The sequence below is a fragment of the Rhinatrema bivittatum genome, chromosome 18 (assembly GCF_901001135.1).
Source record: "Rhinatrema bivittatum chromosome 18, aRhiBiv1.1, whole genome shotgun sequence".
NCBI classification, from domain to species: domain Eukaryota; kingdom Metazoa; phylum Chordata; class Amphibia; order Gymnophiona; family Rhinatrematidae; genus Rhinatrema; species Rhinatrema bivittatum.
Window position 1 is genome coordinate 45,641,900 of NC_042632.1, and position 15,169 is coordinate 45,657,068.

Consider the following 15,169-nt stretch of genomic DNA (forward strand, 5'->3'; position numbering starts at 1 on the left):
TTATATACGCAGACGATGTGCAAATCATAATCCCCATCTCGGACCCCATCTCCTCAACTCTAAATTTCTGGAACGACTGCCTACATGCCATCAACCAGCTTCTCACGAATCTCAACCTGGTCCTAAATACGTCCAAAACGGAACTCCTGGTTATCTCCCCTAGCGATAACCACCCCTTCACTAATAACACAATAACCCCACTAGCAAGCCATGTCAGAGACCTTGGGGCCACCCTTGACTCCAGAATGAATTTCAAAAAATTCATTAACGCTACAACTAAAGAATGTTTCTTCAAGCTACAGGTCCTGAAGCATCTAAGACCGCTCTTACACTTCCAGGATTTCCGTTCTGTGCTTCAAGCAATACTGTTTTCAAAGATTGACTATTGCAACGCTCTTCTACTCGGTCTCCCCGCCTCTTCGACCAAACCTCTACAGATGCTGCAAAACGCAGCAGCCAGGATCCTTACAAACACACGGCGCAAGGACCACATCACACCTATCCTAAAAATCTTACATTGGCTTCCTATTCAACATAGAATACTGTTCAAAGCTCTCACTATCATCCACAAATCGGTCTACCAACAATCCTCTCTCCAACTCACCTTCCCTCTGGAACTACTTACATCTTCAAGACCAATAAGAACTGCCTACAAAAGTAAGCTCAAGGCCCCTCCCAACAAATCATCAGTTCACAACTCCATCCACAAGCGAGCTTTTTCAACAGCAGGTCCCCTACATTGGAATTCGCTTCCTCAAGACTTACGCCAGGAACAATGCCATTTAACCTTCAGAAAAAAACTTAAAACCTGGCTGTTCACACAAGCCTATCGTTGAAGGATTCCATATTAACCAACTCTCTCTCACCCTCCAACCCACCCTTCTCCCTCCCCGCACTCCCAAACTTTTTTCTCTTTTTTCCCTTTTCCACTCGCAACCTCAACCCACCCTTTTCCCTCACCCCCGCCACTCCTCCCATCTGACATAACATGTATATTCCAGCTGTATATATTCCATATATATATATTTCCATGTATATTTCCGCTGATTATAATCCATGTTTTTTGTATTATTAATTTATTGTTTTATGTTAATTTATAGTTTGTAATTTTGTTAACTTATTGTTCAATTACTTAATTCTGTCCTATCTTCCGACATCCATGTTTTTACTCTCCCTGTTTTAATGTAACTTCTCTTTTCCACTTATACGTTAATTGATTTTTCCCCTTGTTCTAATGTAAACCGGTACGATAAGACCTGGTCTTGAGTGTCGGTATAGTAAAAGAAGTTAAATAAAATAAATAAATATTACTTTGTGGGCCTAATGCAGTATGGCACCAGTTAGTCCTGAGGCATCACCATTTTCAAAAGGAAACCGATGGGACAGGCACAACTGGGGATCATTCCTGCCCCTTTCTCCATCCAAGAACCCCACGGAAGGGTTGTGTAGATGAGGTAAAACCTGGCCTTGGAATATTTTCAGGGGGATGGAGAGGTCTGGTCTTATTTGCAGGGGGTGGAGTGAGCATAGGGGCCATGGGAGTCTTCATCTTATTTGCAGGGGTTCATGGGAGACCCCAGGGAGGCTAGCCCAGTAGGGAGACCTGGTAGGGGCCCATTTTGGTTTAATATTTTGTTTCAGGAATTTTTAAAAAATTCACCTCTTATTTTAAAAGCTGGGCATGCACCAAAATTGGGAGATGTATCACATGCACGTGTCCACCCAATTTTATAAGCCGCCCACATGCGGGCGTACAAGTCCCGGAGCGCGATATTTTGTATTGGGGGAAAAAAGGGGCAGAATGTGGGTGTGGTATGGGCGGGGCATGCGTGTCCTGAGGTAGGGGCCAAGAGATTGCATGCCAGTACCTACGAGTCTAGGCACGCGCCCAGGTATATTTGAGCATAAAGTTACTTCTGCCACGGAGGAGGTGTAAGTCTCAGTAAAACTATTTCCAGGAATTTATGAAGTTTGTGACAGATCTGGTATAGCTCAGGAAAATGCAGGCTAAAGAACTTAGTGGTCTAGAGATTGGGCAAATTGGTGGATGAACTGGGTGAAATTGGTCATGGCATGGACGCGCACCTGTTATAAAATTCCCTCAGTTGCGTGACTCAAAGCCAACATTACGCAGCTGTGCACGCACACTTGTAAAATTAGAAGCGCTCATAAGTGCTGGGGCTATTTTATAACATATGTGCATATGTGCATGCAGGATATAAAATTGTTGCGTATCTAGCCGCGAATCCCACACACGTGCATGCCCGTTTGAAAATTACCGTCCCAATGTTTATTTAAATTCAGCACATGAACTAAAATAAACATTAACCCCTCTCTGTCCGAAATGAAAATTTTCTCCCTGAACATCACTAATTTCTCCATGGCCCTTGAGAATCAGAACACAGTAAATCCCATAAAGGTCATCAAAAATGTGTTGTCCCAGTCAGTCCCAATGCACAATATGAAATGTACAAAATGGTACAACTGCAGCTTCAACGTACAGTATTAGTACATTGCAAAGATAGTGCTTATCATGATATACTGCATGTTTACATCTAGCTGTAGAGTGCTTCTGTGCTGATTCATATCAGAACCTCAAGCAGGTATCACAGAGACAAAGGAAGAACAAAAATATAGCATGAGCAACAAAAGATTTCATGCAAATAAAGAACCCTGCAATCAGAAGTGCAGTATTTGGAGATCCCCGTAGATTGCGTCAGAATTGCCATTTAAAATGCCAACAGTTTTCTGTGCTCTTTTATCCCATTTCATGATTTTAAAGGCTTGCGTTACTGCAAAGTACATTGTTCATAAAGGAAACGTTTTCTGAGAAATATTATATTACAGATGCGGTTTGTTTATTAACTTGCACACTTAAGGTCAATGAAAACATTTTACAGTAGTGATGTAACACTGCCAATCCAGAGATAATGGATTATTGCTACCATAAATCTTTGATTTTTGGGGAAATAAAAAAAACTGCATTGTTACAAATCACAATATGCAGCATGCATGCAATTCTACAACCTACACAGCAAAACATGGGGTGACTGAAATAGTGAGATATCACTCCTAGAATCTATTCAGTCACTGCTTTAACCAATATCCAATAAAATGAAAACAATTTTGAGAAATGAGATGTGTATTATCATTGTCTTACATAAACTATTGTGGTGGTTCAGAGCTCACTGACGTTTTCTTCAGTATGGATGTGCTCCTGTTTTAAAATGACAAAACAATGGCATTTATTGATTCGTTTTGTGTCGTTTCCAATCAAAAATGATATGAAAGTCAATCCAAATGCTCTTTCTTTCTGCCAGATTAGCACCTCGCCTAGGAGTTGGCTTCCCCAAGTGCTGATGGTGTAGTGGGATAGCCCAGCAAATTCTCAGAGAAGCTTCTAGAAGTGAGTTTTCTGATCAAGGCTCTGTCTGATGACATCACCCAGCATCCTGCTGTCCTCAGAGAACACCTGCTACAGGTAAGTAACATATGCTTTCTTCTCTGTTCTTGGAATGTTTTTGTTTTCCATAGTTATTGCCAGATGTGACATACATAGTGCCCTCCCCCACCCCCATATATATATATATATATATATATATATATATATATATATATAAAATCAATTATTTTCCTCCTCCTAATAAGGTAGATAAATTGCTCTGGACCTGGAGGAGAGTTATACATAATAGAAAAGATCCATTAAATTTGTCTGGAGTGCACATAAAAATTCAATACAAGAATGTGCTGAACAGGTCAGAAAATACTGTGAATTTTGTTCAGAAAACTATTGTCTTTGGCTATATGTTAACCGACTAGATCAGGTTACACGTCTTAAAATACTGTTCCTTAAGTCAAGAGTTGTAACTTCAATATCTTTTAATTAAAGAAACAAATGATAATGTTAACAGCATCTCTGAGTCCCTTTTGGGGGAAAATGCAGACCTTAAGACTTCTTATCAGGCTCTTACAGATATCTTATATGTTAGATGGTCTTTTGAGAAACCCATTGTGTTGCAGATAAGAAAAGAATCTTGAAATCACAAGGGAAACAGTTTGTAGCAGAAAGAACACATTAAAACAGTCAGTTCCTTTTCACCAGTGTATTATATTTATAGCAAAGACTGAGAAATATTAGGGAGGCTGCAAATAGAAATATCTGCACCGGAAAAGTTCTAAAAAAAAAAATAAAATAAATGTGTGAAGTGGGTTAGTGTTTGTGTCTGAACATGTTAGCGACACAAATGTGTTTCACTTCCTAGGGTCTTATGAAAAAGAACAAGAGCACTGGATAGCAATTAATCTGCAAGGCTTTCTCTTTGATGTTGTATTGCTGATTGACTTTCTACTTAACTGAGAAAGCATATACTAAAGAAATGGGAAAATACTCTTAATTAACTACGCCAGAGAAAAATGAACTTTTGACATTCTAACGCACATCAATCACAGCCAGGAACTGAATTCTATGCCCTCTCGCCGTCCAGTCTGCAATTAAAGATCTTGAAGGAAATCATTATCTCCATTCAACAATGGCTATTTCATGGCAGACATTTCAGTCTGGGCAACTTTTGGGTTAGCTGGGCTGCAGAGCTGCTTTTAAATAGGTTAAGATCTTCATGGTGATCTTCATGGCAAGCCACGAAAATTACTTTTCAATGAAATTTTAAAAGTTAACTTTTAAAGGAAGCAGTTGGCGGTAAAATACCATCATTTAATGCACCGATGGTGATACTGATTCAATTTTCTGCTTGCACTCATATCTCCTAACTCCTTTATTATGGAAGAGGACGGTTGGCCTTATGTATAAGAACTCCCTTTCAAATCATCGTGGCAGGCAGAACTAATGATCCGGTAATGACTCTGCAGACTGAGAAGCCATTCAATCTGATCTCATATGCCATAATGCACAATATTCATCTTATTAATAAGAGCAGCAAAAAAAAAAAAAAGGGGTCTGAGGATTACTTGATAGACTGTCATCTGCAAGAGTCCCTTTGTTTCGCCATTGTAGAATACTGTGAGGATGGAGACCACTGGCTCAATCAAACACTTGGATGATGTTAATCACTATGTTGCGCTGTTGTGGATATATATGGTTTCAGTTAAGTAAAGATATCTTCAACAAAAACTATTGGAACAACACATTCTAACTGAAAGCATATTGTAGAAAGCTTCTTTTGGCTAAAGGGTGGATACTGAAACAAGCAATGCTCTTATCTACAAGGCTTCGGCATTTGCTTTGATCATTTCTACAGAGAGACACTAACCAATATGGATCAACTGGGGGTAGCTTGGATTCAATAGGGGAGGTCCTGTCACACTGTTAACCAGCACTTAGGGGGGGGGGGGGGGACAGCCTGGTATACTGGGTTAGAAACTGGTTTAGTGATAGCTGCAGATGGTGGTGGTAAATGGTGCTTGAGAAAGTAGACTCACTAGTACCTTAAGAAGATACTTCTTCATGAGAGTGGTTGAAGCATGGAGATTTAACATGAAAAAAAAATATAACAGTTCAATGGAGTAGAGAACAGACAAAATGCTAAGTTGAAACTCTTGCAAAATTAGTATTTGATTGATAGACCTTTGAATTGTTGAAATGAATCAAGTCTCAAATAATTTGTAGGTAGAGATCTAACACATGTAACAAGACTAGGTCTTTGGGATAGTAGTTTTTTAAGTCACAGTTAATAAAATCATTGAAAAAGAAGAATAACCGGTGGCAGAGAAGGGTCTGAGGGGAAAAAAAAGGTGAAATAATTAGACTAAGAACTGCCAACAGCAATGCAGACAGTCTTACGTATCTTGATTTCTGTGCTGATACTTTTCACTTACCAGAAATGAAATTAGGCAGATGCTATAAAACATCCTGGATGTTAACGTGTAAAGTACAGAGCTTCTATGTAGATATTCAGTGGCATTGTCTTGCCACTGAATATCCTTGTAACTTATCCAGATAAGTGTTAGCTGGCTAAGTTACTTAACCATGTAGGCCATGGATATCTACTCAATATCTCTAGGATGTTAATTTTATTTACGTATATAAAAAAACATATGGGTCCATGGCAGACCTATGATTAAAAATCTTAACGGACATTAGGCACACTTCATTTGTATGCGGTCAGCGTCTGTGAGGATATGATGTTCATGCCAGATTTTGCTTTATGAAGTTCATTTCAGCACATTTTATAGTGGATTTTGCAAACAATTTAATTTAAAAGTTAGCCAGACAAACCTTTTCAATACTGATCTCTCAGCTCCTAAATTTAAGCAACTAAGGATTTTTCACATAGACACAAAATGGTCCCTAAATCAGGAGCTTATTTTCAGCCAAGTTAAGGAGCCTAAGTTTTTAGTTGAAAATGCTCCTAAATTTAGCGCTATAATTCATTTGCCTGGATTTAGGACCTTAAGTTAGGTGCCTAGTGTTGAAAATCAGAGCTAAGCTTCTAACTTGTTTTCCTTGCCCTAAATCCGCCCTCTTACCCACTAAATTTAGGGACTCTCATTAATAGGTTTTCAAAGGGTTGAATGTAGGCTCCTGTCTCTCAATGTTAAGCCCCTACACTCTTTGGAAACCAGGCTAATACTGTCCACTTAGGAAGGAATACTCTTCTGACTTGACAGTTTTTAGATGTAGATATAATGACGCTGTCCTGGCCCAGACCCACCCCCAGCCCGCCCATTTCTTCAGGCCCAGCACTTCTGCGCGTATCGGGAGTTATGCGCGTGGCCGGGCCCTTTCTAAAATGCACTCGGCGCACGCAGGGCCCAGTCACGAGTGTAACCGCCGGTATTTGCACATGCGCGCGCGAGCCTTTTAAAGTTGACTTGATAGTATAGAATGGATTCTCACAGCTAAAACAAATAAAATGAACTCATAATATTTGTGGTTTTAAAACTCACTGTCCAGACAAGGGATCCTGTTACCAGGATGGACAGTAACCCGCCTTATAATGTCAGCATAAATATTATTCTTTATTAAGATAATATATTCATAAATAACCGATGTAACAAGACCCGCGGTGAAATCAGCATTAATCAGGAGTATTTTTTTTTAGTGCATGCAACAAAAGCAGGTGCCTCAATGGGATGTAATAAAGAGCCTGTATGCAAATGAGATGCTTGCAGAAAACTGCGCAAAAATCCGCGCTCACAGCCCTATATAACAAACCGTGCAGAAACCCATATTAATGTGGTGACCCACGAGTCATTCTTGGGGTGAAAGCCTTCCCTTTCTATGAAACAATGAAGAAGTTAGTGGCCCGGGAGTGGTACTGAAGGTAGGTAGAGCAAAGTCTAAACCCTTCATGTTCTGTCTCCGACCGCGTGGCAGCTGCACCGGCGGATGCCGGCAGGCGCTGGAATGCAGTAGAGATTCTTCCAGCTGACCCGCAAAAAATGTTCCAAACATCTGGAAAAAGCGAAGGTAAGGCCATGATTGCGCCAGAGTAAACGGGTCTCCAGACACACGCTTTAACTTAACTCCTGCCCTGACCCGGGTGCTAAAAAACACTCGCGTTCAAAAATCCGCACTAACCGATGCGCATGGATAGTTAATTGCCTCATTTGCATGCACTCACGCTAAACCAGCCACATATTATAAAGTAGGTTTATTCTTATGTTTTTCCCACACTGAACACCTTATTACTTACCTGTGTAAGGCTAGCGTGGAAAAAACGCATGCAAAACCCCACGCCAAGTGCATGCAAAAACCCATGGTAGCTTTAGCGCTGCTTATTACATCGGCCCCAGTGACATTTATGTTTGTAGGTATTATTTAAATAGGTAAGCTTTTTTGGAAGATATATCTTTCCTCAGAGTCTGTTCTTATGTATTTCAAACTAAACAAGGGGCAATAATCAAACATATTGGTGCAAATACTGTGGGTACCTTTTTATTTGTGGGGTTTGCACCAATAAATCAAATTAAAATCATTTATGCATTGTACAGTAGCTTTGCTTTGATTATTGTACAAGGTACAAAGTACCTGCGGTATTTGCACCTGTGTTTTTTGTGTAGGACTAAACTTTTAAACAAAAATACTATGCATAGATTTAAAAAATGCAATCTATGTTGCTATTATCCTTCCCCTACCTAAACATGCCCCTAGGAACTTCTCCAGACAATGCAAGCGAAAGTACGTGCTTTGTAGAACACAGGTCCTTTTATCTGCATTGAGGGTGGTCAATTTTAAAAAGCAGATTCCCAGGTTAAAAAAAAAAAAAAAAGGATTTTACTTGTGGAAATCAGCTTCCAAGTTTCCCACCCCATGATCTTAAAAAATGAAAATAAAAAAATTTAATGGACCAAAATGAATAATCATTCTTTTTGGTTATGCAGATGTTGTACTAATGCTATTACCCATTCTGAATTTTATGTGACATTGTGAACCGAAACATGAATATTCATTAAGAGAACAACCCAGGGAGGATCAAATCCTTAAATTATACTTTTTAAATGTTGCTGGGATTCTGGGTTGGGACCCCCGGAGGAGGCTGGAACAGGAGCTCCCTTCTGGCATTTCTGACCAGGTAGATGCAATCTCTAATGCGACGAGTATAAATGACACTCTGCAAACTGCTTGGGAGTCAGAAAAACCCGGTGCCCACTACTGTGCAGAGCTCTAAGAGACCAGAAAGAAGCTGTCTGGGAGTTGGGAGAAGGCAAAGCTCAGCTTTTCAACTTTCCAAAGAGTCATGAAGTGCTGGGATGAGAAAGCAAGTGGTTGCCCACCTGTAAGCACAGAGAGCTGGTGTGGATTGGAAGCAAGGTCAATGGTTCTAATGCTATTAAAACTGCTTAACCATGTTTTCTATATGGGCTTTCCTAAAGAGCAAAGACTCTGATTGTAGATATTTGTTAACTGCCAGCTGTATCCGAAAAGGGCAGCAATCCACCATTGTATCCAGGACCGCGCTGTGTATAAAGCTTTATTTTTTTTTATTTATTTGGATAAAAGTGCTCACCAGTGCTTTATAACTCCACCTCCTGGGGAAAAAAACCTCCAGTTTTCTACACCCTGACAGGGGAACCATTAAGTTTCCCATAAATAATTTTCAGGGGATGGGATCTCTTGAGCCAAGGTCATTCAGACAAGTAAGAATTAAAGAAATGTTTTAACCTTTGGGGAAGATTTTCAAAAACACGCGCGTGCGTTCCTGTGCGCGTGGTTCCCGGCGCACGCATGGTTCCCGGCGCGTGCACATGGACACAGCAATTTTATAGCATGCGCTGTTTCTGCCCATGCTGGGCTTTTAATATTTGGGCTTTTGTTTCCAGTTTATGATATTGTATACATAGTGGGGTAGATTTTAAAAAATGCGCGTTCGCGTACTTTTGTTGGCGCACCAGTCGCAAACAAAAGTACGCTGGATTTTAGTAGATACGCGCGTAGCCGCTAAAATCCAGGATCGGCGCGCGCAAGGCTGCCGATTTTGGGCAGCCGGCGCGCGCCGAGCCGAGCAGCCTACCTCCGTTCCCTTCGAGGCCGCTCCAAAATCGGAGCGGCCTCGGAGGGAACTCTCTTTCGCCCTCCCCTCACCTTCCCCTCCCTTCCTCTACCTAACCCATCCCCCCGGCCCTATCTAAACCCCCCCTACCTTTGTTGATGGATTTACGTCTCCCGGAGGGAGACGTAAATCCACGCGCGCCAGCGGGCCGCTGGCGCACCGAGACGCAACCCGGGGGCGGTTCCGGACGGCGCGGCCACGCCCCCGGACCGCCCCAGGCCGAAACCACGCCCCCCGGGCCCACCCCCGAAATGCCGTGTCCCGCCCCCAAAACGCTGCGTCGATCGGTCCCGCCCCCGACAAAAAACCCCGGGACGTACGCGAGTCCCAGGGTCTGCGCGCGCCGGCAGGCCTATGGAAAATAAGCCTGCCGGGCGGATTTACGCGCCGGGCGGATTTACGCGAGCAGGGCTTTTAAAATCCGCCCTAGTATTATCCATATAATGAGAAAGTTATTAAATTGTTCAAGAATAAACTATAAGGTTGTTTCATAAAAGTGCTGATTTTCTAACATATATATATATATATATATATATATATATATATATGGATATATACATACAGGATGGTGAACAGAAAAGACTAGACATTTATATAGTAAACCATCCAGTCTTGGAGGTATTGGCAGTGGCAGTTATCACTCAGTGCATGTTTAGAATATATTTTACAGGCAAATTGGATTTGTTGATTTACCCAGCACATTGCCAATCTTATTTGTTTCTGCCAGCAACTTTAGGGAATGCTTTTAAAAAGGCCATATGGCAACCAAATTGTATGCAGGTCCAAATTAGTTCAACGACTTTCAGCCAATCAACATTTTCAATTTGAGTACATTACAATGAAAATTAATAACATCTGTTTTCATGGAATTTACAATTAAGAAAATAACTGACTCATAGATGAAAAAAATAATGCTCCCTGTATTGCATGTGCCTACCTATTAGTGCATTTTACATACCTACTGGATATAGGCAAAATATATAAATTTAAACTTGACTGTATATTAGCAATAATTTTGTGTTTGGATAGAAAACTAAAAAATAAGTGATAGCTGTGTATTTTATATCATTTTTCTCCTCCTTCGTCACCTCCATCCCTTTTATCCTTTCTCCTGAGCGAACTCCTGGCATCTTGCCAGATGCAGTCCCCGGGTAAGCTGTAGGCGAGGCCCTGAGATTCACTTTCAAATGTCTGGCTCTTCATCTTAGTCCCTGAATTTTTAACTTGGATCTTCGTGGTGACTGCGACGGACCTCTAGTCACTCCTCATCTGTCTTCCTTCTGCTTTCCAGCATCATCGGTGATTACTTATGAGTCGAAAGCCCCTGGCCTTCCTCTCTCTACCACTGTATAAAACTCTGCCCGGCCTGAGTGGCATTCAGTTCCTTCCTCTCTTGGAGCTCTGCTCAGACACTTTTTTTTTTTTTTTCCCTTCCAGACAATGTTTTTCTATCTTTATTTGTACCTCTGTCTTCTGTCCCTGGGCTGTACGCAGTTATCCTGTTTCTGCAGTGGGGGATGTGTATATCGTCACCCATACCTGTGCTCCAAGCTCTCGTTCTGAGGGGAATACGTTACTGTGGCTTGGTTTTCATTGGCTTAAACACGAGTACCACGAGGGCTCTGCAGATTGCACAGAACTCAGGCACGGATCCTGACCAGAACCAATGCGCACGACCATATTACACCGGTTCTTCGTTCCCTCCACTGGCTTCCAGTACCATGAAGGGTTAAATACAAATTAGTGATGCTGAGCCACAGACTCTTAAATAATAATTCAGTACCTTGGATCAATTCGATATTATGTATTTATGTTCCATTATGAGCACTGAGATTGGCAGTTCTATCATGTTGGGCTGCCCATTAGGAATGTGCATTCATTTTTAATGAACGCAAAAAGAAAAAGGAAACAAATCAGGCCATTTTTGGTTTGTTCTGAATGGCTAGGGCCATTTTTGCAGAATAGCTGTACCCTAAAATATTGTTGAGCCAGTGCCATTTTGGAATATGGTACCACAGCAAGGGGGGGGGGGGGGTGCAATGGGGGAGGGGGGATTTTGGGGGTGTGGTAAAAAAAGTATCTAGTTTGTGCTGATATTCAACACTGGCTGGATAAAAGGATACAGCTAATTGGTTGGAAAGGTTGCTGATCTCAAGTCAACTGGAGAACTCACTGACAGGGAAGGAGTCTGTCCACATTTAACACTGCGTTCTGAATGGTGATTTGCTGCCTCACCCTGGAGCGAGGGGGTATAAATGAATACTAAGTGCTGGTAGCTGTCGGAGCTATCAACACTTGGTGTTCAGCCCAGCGGAAGGAGATAAGAGCCTCTTCCCCTCTCACTGGGCTTCAGGGGCACTTTTAGGGGTTTGGGGATGGGGGCTGGAGTGGAGATTTGGCCCACAATAGTTATTTTTTTGGTACAGGAGGGGGCTGAAATCATGTGCTTAGCCTGCTACATTTTATTTTATCTTAGGGATGACGACGGGGGGGGGGGGGGGGGGGGGGGGGAAATCTGGTGCTCGTCCCACTCTATTTTTTATCCCATTATTCAGTTATCCAATAAGCTGAAAAGTTATCCAGATAACTCTAGCTATGTATATTCAGCAGCATTTTTACCCCAATAAGTGCTGCTGAATACTTGGGTAACTTTAGTTAAGATAACACCTCTGCTCACTGGCTTACTGAAAATTGACCTAATGGTTTTATTTAACTGCTTGGCTGTGAATTATTTTAGGCTAACTTCCCTCTTTGAGGGCCTATTTTCCAGTTAATCACCAATTTTCATTACAGATACCAATTATAAACAGATTAGTACAACCACAGCCTAAAATCAGACTGGTAATACTCACATGAGGAAATAATCATACATGGGTAAATGTGTTTCCCTGCATAAAAACGTGTTTTCAAAAATTGACCGTCCCCCCTCCAAGCACGCACATTCTCACACACACTCACTCTCTCTCACACACACTCACTCTCTCTCACACACACTCACTCTCTCTCTCTCACTGAAACACACATACCATGCAGTAAAGAACACGCATTCTGTGAAACACTACTTATACTTTTCCCATCAAAGAAAAGGGGCGGAGTTAGGTCGGGGAGGTGGGGGAGTGAAAGTACACATGGAGATTTTACATTTAAATCCCTGCTCTTTGTTCTTTGCGCCTGCTTCCAAGCAGGATACAAATTTGCAGTTACAAACATACCCGCCACATGGGCACCAGCCGCGTTTTCAAGGGGACGGCCCCGTGAGAGAATCAGCTTATACTCCCGCAGACAGTGTAAAAATTCCTCTCCTAGAGATTTGGGAATCTCATGCTAAGGCACCACTGCCGCCTTGGCGGGAGCAAAAAAATAAAGACTCTGAAGTCAGAGTAGGCAGGCAGGCAGGCGGACAAATCTGACATTACTGAAGGGGTGAAAAAAAACCCCCACACTATTAGCAACTCTGCAAATACACTGCAAGATGAAAGAAAGCATGCTGAACGGGGAGAAGACAAAGAATCTTATAATCCTAAATCAGCCAATGCCTTCCTACCTGCAAGAACTATTTGCGCTCTCTCTGTGTTCAGAACATTATTTCCAGAGTCCGTATATTATTACCACATGGCTTCTATACAAAAGAACCAACAATTCAATGTACTGGTAAATGGCATGCATGCATTTTGCAACAATTACTGTAGATTGGATTTGATCACTATTCTCTCTCTCTTACTTTTTTTTCTCTCCTTAAGAAAAAGCCAATATTAAAAAGAAAGCTTTAAACAGTTATGGTGCACAGTCCATGAAAGAACAGGAAAGCCACATGTTCGCTGCCGAAACCTGAAAGATAATCTGTGCTATGAAGACTTTCTTTTTTTTTATACATTTATACATTTGTTATTTTTTCCCGATTATAATTAGTGCGCCAGAGCTTATAATTTGACAGCACTTAATGTGTACGGTTGCTTTACAGTAGGTGAAACAGTTAAAAGGAAAGTTGTCTTGAATGCCTCATGAAATTTTAACATTCCCGGCCTTAAAGAAGCAGGAAATGGTTACATAACCAATGACATGACCATTGTCTGCTTGAATATATTAAAATCAAAGCAAGGAAACAAAGTCTGTTTTCATGGGCTACATTGCATGCTGTTCCATCACAATAGTGCAGGCATTAAGATAAGTGAATTTCAATTTCCCCTACAACTATTGCTATTTGATGTCTCTCATAGAGGAAAATTTACTTTCTAAAAGGTAAATAACAACTCTTAAGTATTTTCATCTGCCGTAGATGAGATCAATATGTTTCTCAATAGTAGAAGGACAGTAGAACAGAGATAGGAGACAACTGCAGGAAAAAAAAGCCTTTGCTATATCAGCTACATACTGTATAAACAGTGGCTTCAAAGTGGGAGAATTGTTTTAATTGTACAGCATACTGTGGACCTGATTTACTAAGGCTTTTTTTTTCTCATTCTGTGTCTGTGGGGCAAAAAGCTTACTAAATCAGGCCCCGTGTGCATGTTCGTGAATAAAAGTGATTTAAAATTTTGTGATCTACATTAAGACACAGCCTCTTAGTTTTCACCTGGATCTTGAAAGGAGGTTAAGGGAGAAAGGAGCAGCTCTGAAACAAGAGAGGTAGGGCAGGCACACCAATTCAGCTGCATAAAGTGCTGAATCGGAGCATTTACAAACACGTTCAGTAATCACATATCCATCTGGAGCAAATTCAGAGCTGAGAGCTGAAACAATTACGCAGGTTACGCACCAGTTTATGAGCTGCGGAGCAGGCTTTAGCATGGCCTGAGAAACAACCGTAATCGCGACTGCAGGAGAGGGGGAGGGAATAACAAGCTGATCCGGCATGGGAAATAGCCATTTTACCTAGCCACTGCCTCTCCTGGGATGTGAGCATGTATCTGTTAACTGCGGTGTTCTTACAGCCTCATTAAAAAAAAAAACATCTCTGAACGCAGTCCTCTGCATCAGACACACACTGATGGGCCATGAGGGCCGAGAAAGCGTAATACACACGTTAACGGCATTGCACAATGTAAACAGGTTCTCCAACGCACATAAAACAATTTATGAGAAAAAAAAAATCCATTTATTTTTTTTACCTTGATCAAAAGGCTTGTTTGGGTTCCAGTTTCTGAAATAATCATCCTAAGTTAAAAATAAAGAAAAAAAAAAAAGACATTTAGAACACCTTGTAAATGCTCCTTTACTTTTGATCTTGATTAAATAAGAAAACATGGGTAACATCATTTTTTTTGAGGGGGGGGGGGGAGTGGGGAGGAGGAAGGGCTGCTCTGTAGGAACGTTTGCTGAAATATTTGGTTCGTACAACCAAGCTGTGCTTCAAAAGCAGAAAATCATCTCTAAACTATTGAAAGGTGACCAAAAAAGTATTGGTGCTTTTTTCATTTTTCTTTATTGCCTGCTGCCCGGACCTTTCTGTTCAATCGTGGGCCTACTACATTGAAAGGGTTAACTCCAACTGCAAGTGACTCTTCTGACATCAGAAGGCCTTGTAGGGAGGTGAAGAAAAAGATGCACAATAGAACCATCTGGGTCTTTTTTTTTTTTAATATGTTTGTGTAAAGTGGTTCATATATTTCTGTATCTCGGCGTATGACATGCTATATTATTTATAATAACTGCTTACACTG

At 41.3% G+C, this 15,169-nt stretch overlaps 1 protein-coding gene across 1 annotated transcript in view; it reads right to left on the reverse strand.

Annotated features, from left to right (window-relative positions):
- The window catches only part of SPOCK1 (SPARC (osteonectin), cwcv and kazal like domains proteoglycan 1), a 384,555-nt gene extending 369,898 nt beyond the window's left edge, over window positions 1-14,657 (reverse strand). Inside the window, exon 1 of the mRNA XM_029583840.1 lies at window positions 14,618-14,657. The gene's annotated coding sequence lies outside the window, so the exon portion shown is untranslated. The remainder of the gene's footprint in view (window positions 1-14,617) is intronic.
- Window positions 14,658-15,169: the final 512 nt, after the last annotated feature.